The sequence below is a fragment of the Gopherus flavomarginatus genome, chromosome 21 (assembly GCF_025201925.1).
Source record: "Gopherus flavomarginatus isolate rGopFla2 chromosome 21, rGopFla2.mat.asm, whole genome shotgun sequence".
Taxonomy (NCBI): domain Eukaryota; kingdom Metazoa; phylum Chordata; order Testudines; family Testudinidae; genus Gopherus; species Gopherus flavomarginatus.
In genome coordinates this window covers 3,782,276-3,804,736 of record NC_066637.1, presented here as the reverse complement: position 1 = coordinate 3,804,736, position 22,461 = coordinate 3,782,276, and the positions used below count along the sequence as shown (strand labels likewise).

The window sequence follows — 22,461 nt, the reverse complement described above, 5'->3', positions numbered from 1 at the left end:
GACAATGAAAATCAGAGATGGTGCAGCCTGTGCTAGCCAGCTGGATTCACTGGGACAGGGACGGATCCCGGATATCAGAGAATGCCCTCCTGGATTCTTACAATACTCCTGACATTAATACACACAGGAGCTGTTCAGTACATGTGAATCAAGGGAAAACACCTGCTGAAGGAGCACCCACTTATCACAGTTGAATGAACCATTAGGAAAATGCCCTTTTCCTGCTCTCAAATGCTCACTTATCATAGGATTTGTGCCTGGAATACACACACTGTATATATACTCAATGCCACATCATTCCCACAATAGCAGCAGCTACGGTGACCAGATGGCTCGATTTTATAGGGAGTGTCCTGATTTTGGGTCTTTTTCTTATATAGGCTCCTGTTACCCCACCCCCATCCCGATTTTTCAAACTTGCTGTCTGGTCACACTAGCAGCAGGAACAGTTAAGGATAGAGCAGCACAGAAACAAGTGCTTTGGGCTCGTCCCATACGGCGCGCAGCCACTGACTGCATCACATCCCTCGTTCTGTTTCCGTGCCATTTTTCTATTGATATCAACTTTGTTGCTGACTATTGTGTCCCAGGTTAGTGGAAACTCTGTTTCTGGGACTGGTGATCGTGTTCTCTATCACTAGAGATCTGGGCACGTTCAGCTTCATTGATGATGTCTCCGCTGTTTGGGCATCCACACAGCACTGTTTATACTACCAGAGTTCTCTGCCGTCATGCACTGGGCTCCACATAAAAGCTAGGGTGGATTCTTTTGCGAGATATTCAGTTCTACAGTTATTACAGAGCCCTGCTCAAGAAGCTGGGATCTTCCCAGGACCTTGCACTAACGCAGGACAAATGATGTAAATCAGAATATTCTTATTGCACGGGAAGCACCATGGAAACTGCTTGCATTTCATTCAGATTCAGTAGAATTGCGCTTAGAATGAAAGTCCCAGACCTTCAGCATAGCACACTGTGTTGGCTGCAACCCTGGTTTATTGTATCCTTACACTTGGAATGAAGCTGATCTGTGCTGGGTGGAGGAAATGACTAACACGAGAGGCTAGTTTTCATGTTTGGAACCCCAAATTATCATCCCCAGCCATGCATTCAAGTGCCCAAATCAGCTTTAACACCTGAACGAAGCATGTAAGTCCACATGGCTCAAATACACATTTGAAAATTAGCCTCCAGGAAGTTGTAGGTACTTTGATACCACAGTGAAAGAATGAATATGTGGAATGAATGTGCGAGATAAATAAAATCTTATTCTGCTCTCATATACTCCACTGTAAGTCAATTTGGAGTAACTCCACTAAAGTTTGTTTAGTTACATGTAAAACCTGTGAGAGATCAGAATCAGGCCTATCATTTCCCTGTATTTTGGACAGTCAAAATTGTGGCAGGGGCTTGGTTCTAAACATCAGCTGTGTTGCTGGAGGGAGCATAAGTTCCCATGTGACTCTGCAGTGACCATTATAAAGTCTTCTCTTTAAACAAATACTGGTCATGCTGGATTGGAAGCGAAATTCATCCCAGACTGCACCATTGTCTGATTGACAAAGTGTCTGAATTTTGTAATTTTGTATTTTCTGTTAAAAGAAAGAGATTATTTTCCAGGTCTGTTTTATCTCCACTAGACTGCATGCTTTATTTCCCCACTGGATACAAGACTGGAGAATGAGTATTTGTGCAAAGAAAATGATTACAATTGAATCAAATGATCACAGTCTTATTTCACTTGCTATATGCAAACAGCAGATAGTCTTGACCAAAGAAGTACTAGTCAACAGTTAGGAAATGCAGACAATTGATAAGGAAAGTGAAAGGTATCAATGAAAACTCTATGGCCAGTGGGGTTGAGGACAGCATGAAAGATTTCTTTAAATATATCAGGAACAAATGAAATCCTAGGTCTGCTATAATTCTGATACTAAACAAAGATGGCAAAATTATTAATCATGATGCAGAAAGTAGTAGTCAACAAATATTTCTGTTCTCTATTCAGAAAGAAGCAAGATGTTTTCATATCTTATAGAGATAATAAATGTTTTCTATTCCATCAGTACTAGGAAGGATTGTAAACAACAACTATTAAAGTTAAACATTTTAAAATCAACAGGACCATATAAATTGTTCCCAGAGCCTTAAAAGAATTGGCCAAAGAGCTCTCTGAACCACTAGTGTTAATTTTTAATAAATCTTGGAGCACTGGACTGGAGAGAAAAAAGAAAAAGCCAATGAATGATCAGAGACCCTGTTGGCCAGTTAGCCTGACAATGATCCAGGGCATAATCATGGGTAGGCTGATATGGGGATACAATCGGTTAAGAATTAAAAGGGATGAGCGTAATGAATACCAGTCAATATGGATTTATGGAAAATAGGTCTTGTCAATAGGTCTTCGATGTAGTGTTTTGATGAGAACGCAGGTTTGGTTGATAAAGGTAACTGTGTTGACATAATATACTTAAACTTCTGTAAGGCATTTGACTGAGAGCATCTCTACACAGAGGAATAGTGCCCAGCAAGTCTGCGTTTAAATCTGCAGTGACCAGCTTGCCATGCACTCAGTGGCCATGTGGATCCTGGTACCACACACTAAAAGTTGCATAGTGTGCTTTGACATACTGCTATTTCAAGTACTTCCGTGGGAGAAGTTTTCTGGTAGTATGGGGTTCTTTAGTCTAGAATTAAAAGGCATAATGCGATCCAGTGCTTGGAAGCTGAAGCTAGACAATTCAGACTAGAAATAAGGTGCAAATCTTTAACAGTGAGAATAACTAACCGTAAGAACAACTTACCAAAGGTTGGGTTTCCCCAACACTTGAAGCATCCCAGCTGAGGCTGGATATCTTTCTAAAGATAAGCTCTAGCTCAAGCATAAATGATGGGCTCAGCGCAAGAATTACTGGCAAGGTTCCCTGCCTGTGCTATGAGGGAGGTCAGACAAAATCGTAATTCAGCCCTTAAAATCTGTGAATTTATGAATCTCTGAAAGGGAATAACGGAGAAGGGGACCAAGGCTTCAGTTACAAATTGAAGGCTTATGTGGGTCAGAAAATGTTTCTTTAGGGCTTCTCCATGGGAATCTCCTGCAGAAGATACATGTGACCTGAGAGTGCCTGTCCTGTGTGCTGATTGTCAGACCAAACCTGCCTCTTAGCAAAGCATCAGTGGTTTCTGTCTCTTAGCACAATCCTTTTGAAATAAAGCCATTGTTGTATTTTATGCAAAACCTTGGAGCCAGGTTGTTTTTTATAACAATCTCTTTGTCAGCAGAGGACCATGAGGTGGGCCAGACCCTGAAAATGAGATTTTTTTCTGTGCCTTGGAAGGCCCCTCTGGTAGCTTGTTTCCTGGGGTGGGAGGAAGGGAGTGGATCTGTAGTAGTACAAGACAGGGCATGCAGGGCACCTACCTGCTTGTTGGAAGCTGTCAGGACTCTCCGTTGCCTGGAGCTGCCTGTACATGCTAGAGCTGGGAGTCCATCTCGGCTGTTTTCTCACATTCAGCCCCCTTGCTACGCCAGCCAGCTGGTAACTGATAGATAATTAGTATTTTTCTCAAGTACAATTTCAGACTGACTGCTGCTTCCTTCCCCTCTAAAAACATTATCGCCCTCACCAAAGCCAGCAGAACCGTTAATAGGGTCTTTGGCCTCCCACAGCCTCACTAAAAGAGAGTCCTAGGAATCAAGCTACCCTCCTCCTTCAGATCAGAACTTGTCCCTGCATTCCCTGATGACCCAGAACAGATGAAGGGTCCATCCAGTCCAGCATTGTGGGCCTGCTTCTCCATTGCCTGGCCTTGCTAATGGTTTACACCAGCACTTTGCACTCTCTTCGCGCAGGTGTATGTGACTGCACATGGTGCAGGCAATAGAGAATCAGACCCCAGCTCTGGCACAGGAGGTGTAACTCTCCATCATGGTCCTGGGGAGGATGTTGTTATTGGAGGAAGGAGACAATGTTCACCCCAGACCTCAGCTGCTGACCAAGCTGGCACTCTGAAGCTAGAAACTGGATAGCCCTCAAACTGAAGTGGAGCAGTGCTGGACTGAAATCTTGACATAGGCCTGGGGTGGATTTACTGCCCAGTTCACTTACATTGGTGCAACCACAATCCAGGGAATGGAACCAAGCTACTAAGGGAGACTGTGACCGTCTCCATGACTGGAGAGATTCAAGGCTGGGACTAGCTATCAGACTGTCAGGGATATGAATATTTCTGGCCCAGGTGACCCAATCCAAACCAGGTCCAACCCCAGAGCTAAGTCAGTTAGATACTACAGTGATGGGCATGTTATAGGAGCCTAATTAGATTGATTCTCCAATTTCACAGCTTGATTACTTACTGCATAAATGTTATGGCCAGGGCTGGGATGGGGAGAGCAGGGAAGGGAGAGGATGACAGAAAAGTTTTGGTGTCCCAAAAGTTGGTTGCGCCTGCTATAGTCATCATCTAAAATACCCTGTAAACAAAGGCAAAAATCTGTCTCCCTCTAGCAGCAGCAGTAGGAAATAACTAACTCCTGGCACCGCTCCTTAATGATGTGGAACTCTCAACAGTCTGCTGAATGTCCCCTAACGAAGGCCATGGCCGTGAGACAGATCACACCCTGCCTCTGAGCTCTGAACACTTCAGCTTGTCTCCAAGCAGCTGAAAAGAAATCCGAACGGTGAAAGAGCTGGAATGGCAGAAACAGGAAAGCATCCGCAGCGGGGGTCTGATCCAGAGTCCACTGACGTCAATGGGAGTCTTTCCATTGGCTCCAGCTGGGCACGGCTCCCGCTCCGTAAGTCCCAGATACGGTGGGTTTGCGGAGAAAGGCAATGTCTGTGAGAGCTGCTTTCGGCAGGCCCTGGGAAGACGCTGGAGCAGTCGGCTCTTCCAACGTGACTGTGGTATCGGTCGCATTATCTCAGACGTTTATGGAACACACTGATTGAGGTGAGGCCTTTTGCTCTTTAGCATGAGGAGAGACCTCTCCCTCCTTGGTGCTGCCAGCAGAGCCCAGTTAGACAGTTAGGGCTGCTGTAAATTAGCAGCACTGCATCAAAATATTCCTGGGCCTCTGCAAGCGCCATTCCCCCTGCGTTACACCTCTGAGGTCCTCAGAAGTCACTGAGGCCCAGCTGATTGACGTCAGCGGAGGGACTGGACCTTGTTACGTGTGTGGTAACAACAGAAAGTCCCATGTGGTGAGAATCAATCTCCTTCAGGAGCCATGGGCAGTGTCACGGAAAGCATTCTTTCAAGCCTAATTTCCCTGGCTCTGAGTATGCACTTACATGCACCGAAATGCAAGAGCAATTTGCATGCTTAGTAGGTGCACGTTTTCCATGCACATTTTGGTGCTCGTGAAAATCTCTCCCTGTGTTTCTGTCTCTGAATCAATGGAAAATAGACCCGAGCCTGGGGACTGGGTGAAGAGGGAGCCTGATGCCAGACCTGGTAGCTACTGGCATCCAGTCTGAGTTTGGTGAGCTGTGTGAGGAGTGCGTGGCTCTGATGCCTACGTGTGCCCAGGCGTGAACCTCACACAATATTTTGAGGGGGGCGGAGGGTTCTTGCCATTTTAAACACGTTTATAATTACAAATTTTAAAAAGGCACGTTTTGTGTTCACCATGGGAAGCCAGTGCTGCCCTGCACTAAGGACAGATGCTCCCCACCCCCCCACCCCCTGTATGGTCAGAGGCCACTCAAGGCAACCTGCTGCCCAAGGCAACACTTGAGTATGCTGCCCCCGACCTCTCAGATTTTGCTTACCCACCTGTCGTGTCATGACAGAAGGGCAGTTGGGCCAAGTTTAAGCAGGTGGCGTTGAAACCTGGCTCCTGTGGGAGTCGCAGGTTTGGCCCTATCCATGGTCATGACGGAGGGCTGGCGAGGCCAAATCTGCTGCCTTAGGCAGCTCCCAGAAATCTGCCACCCTGAGAAGGTACCTAGCTTGCTGATGGCTATAACAGCTGCTGTATATGGTACTGATCCTGGCCCAAGAGTGACTCTACCGATTTCGCCAGTGTGAGTCATGGGCACCGTATTGCTCTTTTCACCTCTCTAGCCCCGTCTGCTCCTCTTTTCACACTGTCCTCTGCGTGGACCAGGAGCCCAATAATGGCCAAACCTCAGCCACACTTTCACACTCCCAGTGTTTGAGTGGGGCTGAAGACTGACTGGCTTTGTTACACAGATCACAAGAGCTGCAGCACCGTTGGGGCTAACTGCCCCCGGCTGGCTATCTTTCCCAAGAGCCCTTGGACTGCATGGGCTGTGAAAGGTGAATTTCCTTCTCCTCCCATCCTCTGGGCTCTCCCGGATGAAGTGCCCAGCTGCAGAGCTTGCACCAATGCAGCCTACACGGCATCTATTCTGTGCATAAAGAAAGGCCTTGCTTCTCCCAGGTTGTCAGTCGGGCACCTCTCACAACTAGCTGATTCACTTGAAAAGAGGAAAACGGAATGCTGAGCCCTTTACAGAATCGCTACCAGGCACTGCTGAGCTTGGGGGAGGGAAGTCAGACAGCCCACCCAATTGTAACAGTCCTCGTTCAGCAAGGTTTGTTCTCTAAAGAGGGGCATGTTGATCTCATCTGGAAGGCTGTTTGCCTGCTGTATTTTCTCTTGCTACGTGGGGAGGATCAGGTTTTTTCCTCTTCTGTATTAGAGCATTATTCTGTATTAGTGACATTTTCATACCCTCCAGTGGATTCTAGTGACAGATTCAGGGGTGGGAGCAATGTACCTGTGCGTTGCCATTCTCAGCAGCTTGGAGAGAAGATGGTCTTGTGGTTAAGAGACTGAGATCTGAGCCAGTTCCCAGCTCTGCCACAGACTCCCTGTGTGCCCTTGGGCATGCCACTTGTCTTTCTGGGTCTCAGTTCCCCATCTGTAGAATGGGGATAAAAATCACTTATTTTTCTGCCATTTGTCTGTCTTGTCTATTTAAATTGTAAGCTCTTTGAGGGCAGGGACTGTATCTTACTATGTGTTGACCCACATACTTAGGGGGCCTGTGGCAGGAAGCTGACATCTGCTATGTAAATGGTTGAATGCCTGCTCCCAATGTTTTACTTGCCAAAGCAAAATCATATTAAATCTTGTTTATTAACTAGGCTGCTTGGATTTACACCTTCTTCCAGTGATTGAAATGCAGGAATTTTCTGGGCCATTCGCTCACCTCTGTCTCTTTTCTATATCAGCCAATTCATTTAGGGCCTGACCCTGACTTCAAACACAAACTTCAGATAGATTCCAGTGGTGTCAGACTGAGCCCTCTTTATTTACATGGCAGCCTGCAGCTCATCAGCCTCTCTCCCACACTCCAAATTCTGCAGCATTATCAAGCAGCAGAGAAGTTCAGGGACACCTGTTTCCTGCTGAGGTTTGAAACCACCTGGAGAGTCAGGCAGGAAGATACAATAGGAAGCTGTCAGATGTCAGAAGCTGCAGAGGGGATGTCTCTGGCTCCAACAATGGTGAGCAGGGACACAGAGGAGGCCAACGTTGTATATGCAGCGGGAGAAGGAGGCTGGTATGTGTATGCTCCAGTTATCATTGTCTTGGTGTTAGGGATTTGGGGTTCTTGTTGCTGATAGGAAGCCTGTACCTATAAATTGAGAGTTTGGTGCAATTACAAAAAGAACAAAAAGTACCTTGGACATAGTATCCAAATTTACAAAGTACAACTCAGAGGAAAAGCCACCTAACTTCTCAAATCAGCAGCACAACGCTGGTGTGCCTGAGCCTTTCCCTAATCCCAGCTGTGCTACAGAGCAGAGCAAAACAGCACTCACAAGAGTCATCTCCCCGACTGGCCAATGTTTGCTCCATGCACACAGTCTGCTGTGCCCTGTAAGCTTGAGATGTATTGTGACTCCTTTATGGTTCCTGAATAGCCTGAGCAAGTAAAGATAAATACACAGCCTGGAATTCAGTAATAACACCTATGTGTCCAGTATAGGATAATGCAAGAGCACGTGATCTCATGTTTAGAAACGTAGGATGCACCGTCCTGGATCAGAACGTCGATCCATTAGCTCCAGTGGGGACCCATATCTGAGTCTATGCTGGGGGGCAAACAAAATGGACCATAGTGCACCTGCCCCTTTGTGCAATACTGTTAGGGGAATACTCCTTCCTGACCCCTGGAGTGGTCAGCGGATATCCCGAACCATGAGCTTGGATGCCTTTTTTTAAGCCAGCATAGGTGCAAATCCAGCCTTGTATAAAGTCAACTACAGCATCTCCAGCAGCAAGTTCCACAGTTTGAATACATGCTGTGTGAAGAAATGTTTCCTTCCATTGGTCCTGAATGTACCGGCCATTACTATCACTTAGTGTGTCACTGCCAGGCAGATCTTGGGGGAGAGGTGTACCAGAGGGCTGGAGAATTGGTCTTGCTCAGCAAATAGCTCCAATCTCAATGTTTTGCAAGCCAGAATTTCATTTCAGAACGGTTGCTCTGTACTCAGCCTGTAGACTTCTCTTGTGCATGAGGAACAAGGAAACTCCTTGTGAATGATTCTAGATGGGGGGGGGACATTACTTGAACCCAGAAGTTTCGTTCTTAACTAAAAGGACATGTCACAATAACTCTCTCTATGGCTTTCAAGTGCCTTTCTGAATCCGAACTGGAAAATACCAAGTGCTCATGGAAACCACCATGCAATGGAGATGGGGGCACTTCCCAGCGATGCAGGAAATGAGCTGAAGCCCTGATTGCCCACTCAGGCTCTTTCACCACTGTGGAGCCTCACAGCTTGAGAACAACAGGAAGGTGATGTCAGTGCTGAGCTAACAGTGTCAGAATGCACCAAGGAGAGCTGGTCTGAGTTCCCAGCTCTGCCACAGACTGCCTGGGAACCTTGGGAAAATCTCTCTGCACCTTAGTTTCCCCATCAGTAAAATGCGGTAATAAATTATAATAATAATAATACTACTTCCTCCTGTATCTGTTTAGATTGTAAGGTTGTTGGGGCAAAGGCTCTCTGTGACAATGCACTGCGGCCCCCAGTCTCTGTTCAGGGAGTGCTAGCTGCTAAAGATTCATTAGGATCCAACTCCCAGGTCAGATTCTATTGCCCTGTGTTTTGCACCAGCGTGTTCAGCTAGATTCCCCCAACCATATCTCTTCACTCTTTATCCCCATGAGTTCCCCGGCACATCCCAAAACAACTGCATTGCTGGGTTTTCTGCTTGCTTCTTAGTGGCATTTGGCCTGTGTGCAGACTTGGTCATGTGGTCAAAGTAGCCAGAGAGAGAGAGCGAGTCAGACGTACTGGAAAGATTTGAAAAGAACTAAGTACGCGTGGCTTGGCCAGCAATGAGTAAGAGAGGATGTGAACCCAGTCAACAGGTATTTAAAAGGTGTAAAATGTCAGAGAGGGAGGGAAATCAATTAGGGTGAACTATGGGACTGTAATTAGGAGTAATAGCAGGATAGTAAGCACAGAAAAATGCAGGCTGAAGAACAAGAAACCTATTCATTTGTGGGCCTGCTAATAGATCTGGGGTGCAGCAGGTGGGTGCAGCCTTGGGGAGTCTCTGGTAACAGCCCTGTGAGAGCTGGGTTTGGCGGTCACAGGTCCTCCTGCAGATCCCCCAGGTGTGGAGTGAGCCCTTGGGCAGAGCAAAGCCCACCCTCTGAGGGGATGAGGTGAGGTGATCTCGGCATGGGAATCCTTGCGACATCTCCCTGCTCCTCTTGTGTTTGTTCAGAGCAGAGCCCTTTTCTGCGGGAAGAGATTTTGGCTAGGCAAACAACTGCAGTATACATAGAGGAGACCCTGGGTCCTGCCGCTTTGGGAAGAGCCCACAGGGGGCCTTTCAAAGCTAGGATGCTCCGCACACCTTTGTGTCTCTGTGTCCATGAAGCCTTCCGGGTGAAGAGGCAATTTTATGACAATCTGTTTATTGCGAGAGCTACGTTACGTTAGAGTTAAAGGTGAGGCTAGCAATGCACACAGCTGGGTGGAACCTGTACCCACTGTATAGGTGCAGCCAGGGGAGATTTTGGGAAGACGTATGATCCTAAGGAGTCCTGGATTCTACTCTTGGCTCTGCTGGGTGGCCTTGGGGCAAGTCACTGCCCTTCTTTATGCCTCACTTTCCCCATTCCATAAAATGGGGATAATGCTACTGACCTCCTTTTGTACAGAGCTCTGAGCCTATGGAGGAAAATACTGTATAGGAGCTAGGTATTGTTACATTCCCTTTATATTCCCAACCTTTTACTGTCCTGCTCGTTTAAACATTCACTTGCAGCCATCCTGTGATCACCAGTGTCCAGAACCAAGCAGCTCAGTGTGAAAGACCTGAGATTGTTCTCTTCAAATTGATCATTAACGGCCACTAACTCTACTTCTTTTCTTCTGGAGGGATGGACAGAGTGGATGGGAAGTGGGGTCAGATAGGACTGGGACTTTCTAGTTTTATAGACAGTCCTTGTAAGTCTTGTATCAGAGGGGTAGCCGTGTTACTCTGGATCTGTAAAAGCAGCAAAGAGTCCTGTGGCACCTTATAGACTAACAGACGTTTTGGAGCATGAGCTTTCGTGGGTGAATACCCACTTCGTCAGATGCATGTAGTGGAAATTTCCAGGGGCAGGTATATATATGCAAGCAAGCTAGAGATAATGAGGTTAGTTCAATCAGGGAGGATGAGGCCCTGTTCTAGCAGTTGAGGTGTGAAAACCAAGAGAGGAGAAACTGGTTCTGTAGTTGGCAAGCCATTCACAGTCTTTGTTTAATCCTGAGCTGATGGTGTCAAATTTGCAGATGAACTGGAGCTCAGCAGTTTCTCTTTGAAGTCTGGTCCTGAAGTTTTTTTGCTGCAGGATGGCCACCTTAAGATCTGCTATAGTGTGGCCAGGGAGGTTGAAGTGTTCTCCTACAGGTTTTTGTATATTGCCATTCCTAATGTCTGATTTGTGTCCGTTTAACCTTTTCCGTAGCGACTGTCCAGTTTGGCCGATGTACATAGCAGAGGGGCATTGCTGGCATATGATGGCATATATTACATTGGTGGACGTGCAGGTGAATGAACCGGTGATGGTATGGCTGATCTGGTTAGGTCCTGTGATGGTGTCGCTGGTGTAGATATGTGGGCAGAGTTGGCATCGAACTGTAAGTGTAAGTCTTGTGTACATCTCCCGATACAGTGCACACGATGCCCTGGACACATCCACATCCTTGCTCATGCTAAAAGGGAAACAAAGTAACTTGTGATGGGAATTTCCAGCTCAGTGAGAAATTATAAAGACCAGTGATTAAAAAATGGTTATTAAAAAAATTAGAAAGAAAAAAGCCCTGCAGTCAGCATGTCTTCCAGGATCTGTTGTAACAGATTCGTCCGAGCCAGTTAACGGTATTTGCGGTTTGCAAGATCCTACATGTCTGAGTAAAATGACAGACACGTTATTATCACCTCTCTGCTGTGATCTGTCCAAACCTGTCCTGGGATGCAGCTCCACAGCTGCTTGTTAGGGAGTACAAGGAAATTAGCAGCCTGCGGCAGCACATTTCTTCTCTCTCTCCCTCTTGCCAGTCTAGTGGCTTTATTGGGATCCATTGACTGCAATCCCCGACACGTCTTGAGTAGGACTAATGAGGAGACTGGAATGTAAGGAGGAGGAGGGGGTTGCAGGGGGAGATAGTGGGGAAAAAGTAATTGTTGGGCAAATCATTTCCTTCAAGAAAGAAAGAAGCAGCACTCGGATCCAAGCCTCCTGAAGTAGGCAAGTCTAGACCCTTCTGTGTCAACAGCAGAAGATAAATAAGATTTTTATCAGTTCAAAATCTGTTGGGACACATCCGCCTAGCGGTTCTGCAGAACAGGGAGAACTAGGGGGAAGGGATGTTTCCATTAGGCCTTTTCACATAGAATATTTAGATTAGATTTTGGTTTTAGGCTTTCAAAGTGCTATGGGAAAATGCTTCTCTTTTCTCCCGTCCCCGTCACAGGAAGCAGCGCCAGTAGATAGAAGCAATGAAGTAGCTTCATCCTTAGTGGGGTTTGGAATTCGGTGGCCCTGCTCAGGATGCAGGGCAGTAAGCGGTAAAGCTCGGTGCAGTCTGACACTGCAGACAAGCTCAGACTTCACTGAGTTGTGTGGAGTATTCGAATGGGATTTCGACCCCTGTTTCTATAAAACCCTTCCTTGGACTTAAGCCATAGATGATAAATATCAGCCTCGGGATGGATGTTATTGAAGAGTCTTATCACAAGAGCAGATTACATCCCCAGGAGTGTTTTTATTTTCTGTCACTGGTGCACAATGGCTGCTCTGTCCCACCCCAGAAATGGCTGCATTTCAGAAGATAGGGGAAGTGACCTCTATCCCATTACACTCTGGGATTCTTAGGTGTGAAAGGCACTGGAAAAATGCATGGGATTAGCTCAGAGATGTGCTTGAATAGTGAAAGGCTGTCAGTGTTTCACAATTTTGGCTCCTTCAGTAAGTCCTACAACTCTGGAATTTACTTGGACTTAAAGAAAGGAAGTTGCAGTAGCAGAGAAGAAACATCTAAGCAGGTTGAGGTCTGATTTTCATTGCAACAAATGAAAAAATTCTGGCATTAGAAATAGCATCAATAGGGCAAAAATTGGATTACAAGATATTTCAGATAGAACAGGCTCAGTTTACATCAGATTGGTGCTACTACCATTATTTGCTATTAATTATCACAGTAGCTCCTAGAAGCCTCAGCTAGGCTGAGGCCCTATTGTGCTCATTCCTATACAAAAACAGTGTAAGACAGTCTCTGCCTTTGTTCAGTGAGGGAAATGACATTAATAATAAAGCTAGTGGGAAGGAAGATGCTAAAGGTCTATAAATAGCCAAAGGGTACAGTAGGGACCGAAAATAAAGGGAAGGAATAATACAGAGGTGACGGAACAGGGAACACATTTAAGATCTAGTCTATATTAGAAACGGAATCCTAAGAGGGAGGTCTCTCTGGTGATAGATTAATCCACCTTGGGAATTTAGAAAAGGGAGTAGAACCCAGGTGTCCTGGGAGCTAGTCCCCTGATGAAGCCACTAGATAAGCATGCTGAGTAAAGACAAACATCTACATTTAGTTTGACTATGTTCCACCTAGACCAGGGACAGCTCCTTTGGAAAAGGTCCAAGACGTTTTTCAAAATGCTTGTTCAACAGCTCCTTTCAGGAAGCCATTGTTGTCTTTCTTTCTTTCCAGTTCTCACCCGAATGGGAACAGCAAATTTTTACAAGAAAGAGCAGAGTCACAATTTCTCCAAACTGAGACAAGAACCTTGAAAATAGGAGGTCAGACTAGATGATCACAATGGTCCCTTCTGGCTTTGGAATCTATGAATCTATGAAAACATAGTACAATCACTCGGACTGAAGATGTATCTGAGGATTATTGATATATATGGAGTGCAAGCAATGCAACCAGGAGCAAATGTCACTTTGCACTACGGGATGATCTTAATGAATGCTTGTCAAGTGCTTTGGTATCTTAAAGGTGCTAAGTACTATGGGTCCATTTTTTCAAAAGTCCAGAAGCCCAGGACTATGGACAGAAATGCAAGTGCAATAGATTATTAGCTCATACAAATCACCACTTTGATGTCTAACTTTGGCATCTGAACTAGATATGAAATTTCACGTGCATTATGGTGAGTGCAAAATATTTTGGGCTTCTTCCTTTTGAAAATCAGGCTGTGTACATGCAAAGTATAATTCAGTTTTTAAAATAGATGGTTCTGGTGCATAGCGGCCGTGAACAGGCTAATTCAGAAAGAAATATCTACTCTTTTCAAAGGAATAACTCTAAGAGGCAAGGAACTGGTCACTCCCACCAGAATCCTACTGAAGGCAAAGGGCTTGCAAATGGGAGATGCATAAACTGAGTGGACATTGACTGGTAGGTGATAGGACATCTGTGGTAAAGAAAAGAGCGTGTATTGAATGCAGCATTGAAATGGGATATAAAACAGACTACTGCTCTCCCTGAGTTATCAGCACACAGTTCCTTAAAAGAATAGCTTGTTATTGTTGAAGGATCTTTGAAGACAATCCTGGAGCTGTTAAGACACGATAAGGTTATCAGTGGAGGCATGTCTGTGTTCGGCTGCAGCTCTTTTGCCTGCGGGGCAATCGTTTTTGCTATTTAACAGAGATTTATCCATGTCATAACATGGTATAATGAGAGCATGTGTTACCGAAGAACTTACCATAATGCACCTCTACTCTTCCAGAAAAATGTTATTTCCCAGGCATGTTGGGGACTGCCCGGGAATGTCTACATGAAAGGATCCTTTGACAGGAATTGTCAGTATGTTAACACCTGGCCAGGAAGAACCCCCCAAATAACCCTGGTTTTGCCATGCTGCCTGCTGAAAATGAATGTGTCAGATCACAATCACACAGAGTATGTAGGTTACATGGGCGAAAGCAAAGTGGTCAGGCTTGTCTGTTCTGTGCTCACAAATTTCAGCTTTGTACATGTTTCAGGAGAGACTATTTAAATCTAATCTAAAGTAAATGCAAAGCCTGGTTTAGATGCTGAATGGTATCACATCTAAGAAACTGACTTCAGTATGTCATCAAAATGTAGTCAGATCCTGCACCCTTCATTAAGCTAAGATCTGGGCATGTCACAAAGAGGCATGTTCATGGTGTCACACAGAACTCTACTGCTTTTATAACAGGAAGCTGACCTGTCCTAGGTATAATCAGACAGTGGCACATCTGTGCGACTCAGGCCAGGAGAATCCTTACTGCCAAATTCACCCTCATGTCGTATATACAAATTATTATCCATCCGCCCCACCCCTTCTTCAAACACCTCTTCTATTTCAGGAGCTAGATCCAAACTGCCCCTCTTTGTGTTTAAAACCCTCCATAGACATGATTCCAGCCGACTCCCTGGCTCTCTTCCCTGATACCTTCACTTACTCCCTGGCCCTTTGCACAATCTCACCCCTGCTGGTCAGAGAACTGTCTCCTTTGCAGCTCCTGCCATCTGGGACAGTGTTAAACCCTCTCTGTGTTGCTTCATGGCTCTCAGCTGAAAAGGTCCCTGTCATTCCTCGTTTCTCTCTCCTAACTTCTCTCCCCTTTGGCTAGTATTTCACCTGATAGCTGCTTTATTTTGAGTTGCAGTTGACAGGAGAGAAACCAAAGAGAAGTTGCACTGGTCTGTCAGTGGAGAATAGACATTCATGGCATTTGCTCAGGCCTGGGTTCCACAGCAGAATTTCCTAGAAGAATGTATCCACACACATGCCCCCACAACACAAAGACCTACCTAAAAGGCAGCTTCTGAATGTAGCTGCTAATATTTACTGGAAGTCGTATGTTATATAAATCCATCGGTCCACCCCTCATCTGGGTTGACCAGCAATCTTGATAGGAACTGATAAGTGCAGAGCTGTAGGTCAGCAGAGACCTTGAGACAGCTGCATGCTGTGTGCAGGCACGATGAAGATAACATGCCTTGAGACAGGAACAAAAATCACATCCAATTCACGCTGCCTTTTTAGTGTACAAAACTCAAACCAAAGGGGGCAAGTTTGCCAGAAAGGTCAGCTGCCAGGCACTCAGCTTTAGATTCCAGGGGTTAGACCGATTTTTGTTGGATGTGTCTGGGTGGTGGTGGATCTTGCTGAGTCACAGCTTACACTAACACAGCAGGAAGGATCTCCAAAATACTTTAAAAACTGCCATAGAGAGCTACTAACCCAGTGACATCTGGCCTGGTAGAGCAGCCCACGGCACAGCAAAGAATAATCAGAGAAAGGGCAATTTTCATTATAAACTCCAAGCGAAACCTTACTCTGGGATCATAAACATCCATACAGGGCAGACAGGATCTCAGAATGTCAGCTGTCTTCCAAAAGCCCCACCCCATGCACAGTGAATGCATGGAACTCCATTATCTGCACTGGAAGGATGAAGGGCCGAGTCAACCCAGCCACAATTCAAACCTATGGTTCCAAGGAGTCTAGCGATTGCAAATCTGATGTGCAGGCCACTCAGCTATTCTCTGTCTCATATGTACGGTGTCTCTATACATTTTAATGTGTGTGACTACAAATGCTTCACAGTACTTTGTATCACCACAAACATATTGCCAGCCTCTGTATCAGCTAAGCATGCATGTGCACATGATTAACTCAGATCACGGGATAAGGAAAGCCAGTGATCTCTGATCTGCACTAATACAGATTGCTAAGTTAGCAACAATAGTAGCATTTCCTGGGTGGTTAGCACCAGTTGCCCTTTGGCCCTCTGCCTTGGAAAGACAGGCTATAATCACCTAGAAATGCACTGGCCATGGGGTCCTGTTCTTCAACTGACTGGAACCACAAAAACAGCATCATCATCTGAAAAACTCAAAGGTACTCGCAACAATCCTAGGAGGATGTAGCAGCAGCCCCGTCTCTTATAAGCATGAAACTAGCCTGGGAGTAAACCCCTGGGTGCACCAAGTGACTAGGGATAAAAATGACCTCAGTATAAGGAAAAAGTTAAGGCTGGCTGGAGGCATGCTAGAATCACGTGGCCAGTGCAATGGAACAAGAGCACCAGTGCTGCCAAAGCATTTCACTGCAGCCAAGTCAGCTTGTCTCCAGTCAGAACCCTCCACTCTCATGTACACGCATTGCCCAGGAAGCTGCAGGACTCCTGCTGTCTCACAATTTGGCTTTTGCTCTGTGTGTTTTGATGGCTTGGGACAAGCTTTACCAACCCTGCAGGTGTCCCGTGTGGTGGTCTCTTTTGGCACAAGGTGCACGTTGTCGGGGATTAGATACAGGCTCTGAACAGGCGCGTGCCCTGCCGTGCAGGAACTAGCGCTTGGCTTGCACTGTAGGTGTGTGCAGGAGAAGAGAGGAGGTCTCAACAAAAACAAAAACTCTTTCTTAGCTGCAAAGCCGCTTGTGGGGAGGTGGAATGGAAAGGGGACTCGTTGATGTACTGACAGAGCGAGGGGAGCCACATGCTTAACTGAAATGGAAGAAAGGGATGTTGCACCAGGTAGCTCTCTCTCCTTTCTTCTCTCCCGTCCCTGGCTTTAAATGTTCCATAACATCCCATAGACTCAGTCGTCTGTTGTGTATTTTGCTGTAGCTGTATGAAAACTTGTGACATGTCACCAGCTCTGGGACCTCAGTGTGGCTTTTTCCTACCAAGTGGCAAAGCAGTGGACTGTTTCACAAGCATTCTCCATGCCCCACCAAGGCAGGACATGTGACACTGAGACCCTATGCTTTGTGCTCCACCCCATGTGGGAAAATCCCCTCATGCCGAGCCATACAGGGGGCTGTAGGAATGCCCACACACACTATCAGGCCCAGAGGTGACCTCAGAGGCATGTCACGCATTCGCACTGTTTAGCAGTCTACAGAAAGCTAGGATGTGACTGCGACAGTACGAGGAGCCCAAATCACTTGACAGAGCTTAATGAACCAAGCCTTGTAACTGTCACCCCTGCGAGCTGGGTAACAATATTATCCCCACTGCTAAGGTGTGGAAACTGAGTCACAGAGAGGGGAGCTGACTTGCCCAAGGTCATGTAGCAAGTCAGTGGCAGAGCTGATAATGTTACCCAGTTGTCCCAAACCCCAGCCTCATTCTGTCGAAACTAGACCTCTCTGCAGCTTCCTTAGTGCAGATCAGTCACTGGCACTCCCTAGTCACTGGAGCAACCCTTGGCAGCTCAGCATCTGGGTGTTGCTGGGGTGAGGAATACATAACAGGTTTTGCTGACCACCCTGCCAAGGTGCCTCTGGAAACCCTCCATCTAGATGCATTTCCAGTGCAGCAGAGTGAGTAACAAGGCTCCTAGTTCCATGCCCTGTCTGTGGAGCTCCCTGCCCTTGGAAAGCTCTTTCCTGGCTTTTCAGAGTAGGCTGCCATCCTTTTCACCACTTCCTCCTGCTGCCTCATTTACAGCCCTTTGCACTGTGCCCTACGCTGTCCCTACCCATAGCTGGCTGCACCCCAGAACCAACACACATTCCCAGGACAGGAAACAAAACAGCTACCCACTGATCTGTGGAGCAACTATGCAAAGAGCATCTCTACCCACAGCAAGGCCTAATGACTGCTCCAGCTCAGCCCCTAACCATAAGGGGAAAGCGCTAGCCCTCAGATCACGCCTCTCATAAGCTCAGCTCCTGGAGCAATTCACCCCAGCTGAGCCCACCCTGCTCTGGGAATTGCTGCAGTGAGAGCAAACACCTGTGGATGGGGTATTCCCATCCCTGCCAGATTCCATGCTCAGTTTTTATCTATTGGCGGATGTGGTACTTTATTTGGCAGTGATTACCATGAAAGTGCTTTTGTACTTGCAGGGTAACTGCACAGGTCTGACTTGGTGGGGTACATGCTGTGGTAATTACATGCTCAGGGAGATTAGCTGGTAGGTCCTACGCTAATTGCTGTGTAACCTGTACTCTGATTTAAGCCTGGTAGATACCTGACCATGAAATTGGATTTACATGAGAAAGTTTGGTTAGTCAAAGGGAACTAGATAGATTATTGTGAGCTCTGGGGCAAGTCTCTGTGCCTCAGTTTCCCCTCTAGAAAACGTGCCTAATAGTACGTGCTGATGCTGGGCAATGGCTTTTCAATCCTCCTATGAAAAGCACCATCCAAATGCAAAGTATCATTACAATGCTAATTAGTGATTCTCCAATGGAGGCAAATAGCACACCCACGAAACCTGTGCACTTGAAACACCAGGGTTTGCCTTTCTTAATGGCAGCTCCCAACTAGCAGGAATTTGCTTCTCTTTCACATGATCAAGCACATCCTATAATAGCCTTATGGAGAATATTTCAATGGTAAAAATAAAATTGTTTTCTAGATACAACCAACCACTCCGGGCACGTCTCAGACTGCCTGCGGGGCTATAGCACCACTCTGTCTGACTGTCTCTCTCTCTCTCCTACAGTATATCTCCCTCGCAATTGACATTTTTTAGTACAGTGTCTTCAGTCTCCGCTACAGTAATATTGAGGTTAGACTGGCTGATCAGACTGGACCCTTCTGGCTATTCTCTGCTCTGGAGTCTGGTAGGAAGCCGTACAAAACTGAACACTAGCGGCATAACAAGTTCTGAGAGACTTTAGGTACAGGGAAACTGAGGCACTAAGCTGTTTGGAAAATCACTCCCACAGTGCCCCAAAGTGGGCCCAAGTATTCAGGTGTGTGTGACTTACATGGGTCCTGGATACTCTGGTAGTGTTGTGTAATGCACATGTATTAGGATCTATACAGATACTTCCAACTCAGGCCAGAGATTGTGGCAGGACAATGCGGAATTACTTCAAAGAACAATCTGTGGAAATGCATTCACCACTGATGATGTGTTACAGAAACCCCACGCAGTGCACACAACAGCAGCTTGTCATGTAGCCTGATGTGAGAAAGGCAACGTGAGGAAGACGTGATATATTAAATAACTTCAAAGGAATACCTGTGTTTCTCAAGCGATGCCCTTTGCCAGCAGACAAAGAATCTTTACATTGGCACAATAACCTCAAAGTGATTAGGACACAAAAGGCAAAAATTGGCTCTTTAACAAGTAATTATTTCAATTCTTTGCTTTCCTGCCATGTTGGCACTTGGGTTGAAATGCACAGAAAGCAGAGAGGGGGAGGAGCAGAAAAGCCAGAGGAAAATAAATGTCCATTTTCTTCACCCGCTGTAGGGTGCAGAGTGCTAAGCTTGAGCACTTCTAAACTTCTGTTTGACAACAAGAGCCTTTAGAGCTCAAAGTGTCCAGAAAAATAAAGATCTTTTGGGTACCAAAGTGATGGAGAATGCCAGGCTGCAGCAACTCCTCCTGAGAATACGCCAGCAAAAAAAAAATACATTTCTTATTTCCATGTGTACGTTCAGTGGGCAGTGGGCATGCTTCAGTACTTGGCTAATAGAGTTAGAAATGGAAAAGACTAGGCCTAGTAGAACAGAAGCCACAACGCACATCAGCACAAGGCTGGTTCCTATTGTATTGCTTTGTGCAGCGCAGCTTTAAAAACCAAATCAGTGGGGCTTCCACAATGGCCCCGGGGCGGTCTTCCTACGTGGCTCTCAGCTACAAAGCGTTTAGTGAGACTTACTCTTAAATGTTGTTTTTTTCACTTTCAGTGCAAGGACGGCCTTGTGAGCTGGGTTCAGCTCCTAGCTTATGGTGCCTCTCCTCTCCTCCTGTGTGCAAGGGAGAGAAGGTGATCCTCCTTGTTCATTTAGAGTGTACCTTCTTCCGGGCAGGTCTGCCTCTCCTGTATCTGGGCAGCACCCAGGACAATGGGGCCCCGATCTGGGGCCAGGCTTTCAGCTCTGCTGTAACATAAGTGGAATCCCATGGCTCTGACTGACAGAGTGAGAGAGTGTGTGTGTTGTGTGTGTGTGTGTCCACTATGGTGTAATTTTGTAGCCAAGACATACAAATGTAGCTTTGTTAATCAGTCCTCAAACGTCAGTCCCTGATCAGCTTTGTTGCTTTCCCTGAACTCTCTCAAAGTGGCAATATCATTCTGGTACCGTGCTGCCTGGCACTGAACGCTGTGTGTTAGGTGCAGGTACAACTGGGCTGTGTAAATCCGGCAGGGGCGCTTGCCACCCCGATCCATTCCGCTGTCAGTTGGGTCAGTTTAGTTCCAGCTCCCGTTTGTTACAGGGAGGTCAGCTGCTCCTTGATGCCATTTAAGCACTGAATAGTAACCCTGGTTTTTCAGAATTGCTGCCAATAAGTCCCCTCAATACTCCAGTCTTGGTCATTTCCATATTGGAATAGCAAAAGGACGTGGGTGCAGGTTTTTCCTGGGGAATGGGTGCCCTACTGGGGGCGGTCACACAGCTTCCCTCACACCCTCCATCCAAAGGATGTTAATGTGTTGCATAGACACTGCTTATCCCTGTAACTTTCCCAGGCTCATGCAGTGAGAATCCAGGAGACCCTGCTTCAAAGCCAACCCTAACCATGTCATAGGGTTGTGCCTGTGATCCCTGGACCTCTCCCTTCCCTGCTGGCACAGCTGCAGGCTACAGAAAAGCTACCAGAAATACACCGCAGAGTAAGCACTTGTGTGTGGAGGTGCCTCCCTCTCTGGAGCTGGATTCAGAGCGTGCCCCTCAACTCATCTGAGGCCATCAGGGGTTCAGCAACTGATTTTTGGCTACCACCCTCCAGTAAGAACTCTTGGCCTCTGAGGCCAGGGCTTTATGCAGAATTAGCCCCGATTTCAGCCAGCCGGGGAGCAGCTCTGATGTAGCAAAGGAAAGCTAGGATCTGTGCCAGTGATACTCAGCCTGGCTGCAGGGAGGGCAACTGCTGGCTTCACCATCTGTACTAAAGATCTGTAGTGGGGCAGCTACACCCAGGGGTGAAATCAGGCTAATTCCAAGTGTATAGACGGTCCAAGAGAAGCACAGACCTCAGATGCTGTAAAGTTAGCACCCCACAGCAGCTCAGGCCCAAGGCTGTGGGAATTCGTATCCTGAAAAGGGAGAGATTTAGTCTTCAGAAATCAAGAACAATAATAAGCTGATTTCCCACCCACACTGCCACTGCCAAAATCTGCTGATTGGGGGCTGAAAACTCACTGAGTGCGTAAGTCTTTTTGCCAAGCGACAGCTCTCCTTCTCAGAGCTACCGGGCAGTGAAGAGGGAATTGTGTCTTGACGAGAAAAGCTCTTTATGGGTTTGCCCCTGTTTGTTTTAGCTAGGTTTTTAGAAGTTTGTTGTGTGTATGTGTGTGGGGGGGTGATTGGTTCCCCCCATTTGAAGGGGAGTGGATCGGACACTGTAAAGGGGGCTCTTCCCTCCATTCCTACCCTCTGCATCCAGTTCATCCCGACTTGTTACAGCATGTCTGTGCAGGGAGCCAATGGTGCAGAACAGCTCCTCTAGCTCCTGGGGAATTTTTGGGATCCCTGAGCAAACCTGCCTGTTCCAGCATGTTGGAATAAGCCTCCCTCCCCTCCCCCACCAACAAAAAAATCCCCAGATCTTCACTGAGGAGAGTCTTAGCCCAGGTTGATGAGGGTAGGGCTCAGGGAGCTGATCAGGTATCCCTGCTGAGCTATGCGCATAGGGGAGGGTCATACAGGCATCTGGCAGATACCAGGGATGGGCAGGGGGTGAGTTTTTGTCTCCTAACTCCCTAACCCAATATGAATGCAAGCCCTGGGTTTATCGTCTAGGCATGGCACATAACGCTCCTGTCCCACACGCCGGCACAGACCCCTGTGCAGCCAGGCTGCATTTAGTCAGGTTGCTTTTCCCTCCGTGGAGGGGGCAGGGAGCCATCAGCCAGCGGGCAGCTGTCTCTGCAGTCTCAGAAGAAAGTTCCGCCCTCTGCCTCATACCTGTGCAGCCCCAGTGACTTGCTGGACCCAGCCCTGAGGACTGTCAGGTTGCAGGCGTATAAGTTATGAAGGCAGAATGTGGCTTTTGGCCATTGCTCTCCCC

At 46.8% G+C, this 22,461-nt stretch overlaps 1 protein-coding gene across 4 annotated transcripts in view; it reads left to right on the top strand.

The window, feature by feature from the left end:
* Window positions 1-22,461, top strand: part of TP73 (tumor protein p73) — a 72,141-nt gene that overhangs the window by 37,792 nt on the left and 11,888 nt on the right. The window lies entirely within an intron of this gene.